Raw genomic sequence first — 2,898 nt, 5'->3', positions numbered from 1 at the left:
CATCTCCCTTTGCTTAATAAAATACTACAGTAATTTTGTTTGGTGATATGCTCACATCTCATTAACAAATGCATTATGTAAATTTTAAATGCAGTATTTTTGCAAGACACATTTATAAAGGAATAAAGTAAAAGATTAAATAGCCTTTTTTTAAAGTAGCGTACTTAAGACATGTTTCTGTTGAATATTTACGAATCTCAGATTTCCGTCATGTGTCCCCCCCAATTGTAAACATATTCCTACGCCCTTGAATATACTATATACAATATATAGTTTATAGCCATATGCTATATACACAGTAGACAGTGTGTTAATGTAAAGCAGGAGGTCTGCAGATGCTATGTTGGTGTAGCTTCTAGGTCCTGAAGGGGGGAGGGAAAGAGGCAATGTGAGTCTCACGGAGGCTCTGGGCCTTGTTGATAAGGCTGGTAGCAGAGGGAGTGACTGAAATAGTTTGTTCCCTGGGGTGCGAGGGATCAGCCACAATCTTCCCTGTACGCCTCCGAGTCCTGGAGGTGTACAGCTCCTGGAGAGATGGAAGATTGCAGCCAATCACCTTCTCTGCAGACCGGATGATACGCTGCAGTCTTGTCCTTGGCGGTAGCACCAGCGTAACAATGGGTGATGGAGGAGGTGAAGATAGACTCAATAATGGAGAAGTAGAAGTGCACCATCTTTGTCCTTGGCAGGTTGAATTTTTTCAGCTGCTGCAGGGCTTTTTTTGGTGAGGAAGTTGATGTTCAGCTCCCACTTTAGGTCCTGTGAGATGATAGTTCCCAGGAAGCGGAAAGACTCCACAGTGTCAATTGTGGAGTCACAGAGGGTGATGTGGATAACTGGGGCTAAAGATTCACTGACGCATTAGAAGATATTTCTGGGCAAATCTGACTCTCAAATGTAATCTGTGACATGAGTTGCCTATGACCTCTTAATTATTTGGGAGGACTTCAAGATTCACATTGAAAGTGCTAAAGATAGAAGTGCAACAGACCTCTGTGATACTTGACCTATTACGTTAAACAGGAAAGTCATTAACAGGAACATATTTTGGACTTGACCTTCATTAAGGGTCTTATCTCTAGAGGGTTTGTGCATCTTAAAACAAGTGCAAATAAGTTTCTTTGCACATAAGAAAGCTGTCATATGAAGACGCACTGTATATATTGTATATATCCTATCCTATTCTTCTCTATTTTGACCATTTGAGCTGATGTAACAAGTACATTTCTCCACTGTGAGCTCAATAAAGTCAATCAATCAATCAATGAAGAGAAATTCCCAGCCTGCATCTAAAATGTTATGTAGGATCTTTGAAAACAAAGCCCTAAGTGTCTATATATTTCCAACGTTTCTGTAACTGATGTCGCCATATCTGACCACTTTTCTTTTAGTTTGAAGCATAATTTCCAATGATACAGTTAGCCAATGAGACAAAAAGAAAATGCAACTTTAATTTTCCCGCAAACTCTGTTGATAATCTGGTAGATAATTCATATTCCAAAATTTCAGACATCATGAATTAAATTGCATGGATTAAAGTGAAAGTTGTTTCTGGGAAGAAAAATGACAAAAAGAGTGAAAGCTAGGAAGTTTCAAAATGCATTTCACAAAAGATGACAAGAGTCTGGACTCCAGGTTCACTATAACATCCACAGAGAGGGAGTCTACTGATTCAATAGTTGGATAAACGGAAAGCAAAAATAAAACTGAAGAAGAAATTCTAAAAGTTAGCTCACAGCTCCAACTAATACAGCTAGAAACTCTCATATATGGCATTGAAAATTGTAGGCTGACTGCTTAAAATGCGCATGTATGGCGACAACCACAAAGTTAATGTCTGTTCATAGGAGATAAAGGAACTTGCATTTATGTGAGGTAAGAATTGATAATGAGCCGAGTGCTTGCAGCAAAAGTGGTTGCTTTTAACAGAAACCACCAATGAGGTTTTAAATCTGGGTGTAATGAAGGTCTTGTGGCTCAAATCTACTTTGCATACATATAACCAGAACCAAATACAGAGAAGAAGCATTTAGTTCTTATTCCCCACTAATTGAAGTTTATTATCCACCTGCAAAGAACTCCCAGAAAACTTTAAAGGCTCTGAACGTTGCTTTAAATCCATATTAATATCATGCTTGTTTAGATCTTTGACTGTACGATCTTAACACAATTCGGTCCAACTTTCCTTTTTATTAATTTTCCTGGAATTGTCTTATTTTAAGTATACAACTTTATTAACTTTAACTATTTATGTCGCCTCTATGTCACTATAATGTACTAAACTTTTTCTCTCATGTACAGTGCTTTACATTGTCTTGCCACTTAAATGTGTTATGTAATGCAGCTGTGCCGTGATGAGAATTTCCCATCTAGTAGGTCAAAGGAAACATTTTATTTTCATTAAGTAAACCTTATTTTTGGTCATCTATTTTTACTGATAGATTTGCAAATATGTTGATGGTTGCTGGTGAAGATTCTCTATCATCCAGGTCACAGTTTATTCCAAAAGCGTTAAAGAAATAATCCATTGGACTTTGTTTCCAATGTCAGAATTAGCGTTAAGTTTTTAAGCTTTATATAGTGGCCCAAATAGTTGTTATTGCTTAGAAAACATGCAAATTAAACCAGAAGAACCGGTCCGCCCCTTAGTAACGAGGGTTGTTTGGGTTCTTTGTCAGCCTGCAACACCAGATACTGGTCTATGCCTCTGAAAGGGGGTCATTGGGGGCAGTTGTTAGCCTGACGTAGTCCTACTCAATTCTAGTCAGAATATGAGTCTGATACTGCTCCATGGAGCTGTGATTATGGGGCGTGTTTTGAACATCCAGGAAATAAAAATGCCTCTGCACTCAATTGGATAGACCTACAACCAATAAGAGCAACGGAGTGCGTGACGTA

The sequence above is a fragment of the Cyprinodon variegatus genome, unplaced genomic scaffold, assembly GCF_000732505.1.
Source record: "Cyprinodon variegatus isolate N-32 unplaced genomic scaffold, C_variegatus-1.0 Scaffold140, whole genome shotgun sequence".
Taxonomy (NCBI): domain Eukaryota; kingdom Metazoa; phylum Chordata; class Actinopteri; order Cyprinodontiformes; family Cyprinodontidae; genus Cyprinodon; species Cyprinodon variegatus.
Note: the sequence above shows the minus strand (reverse complement) of the source record.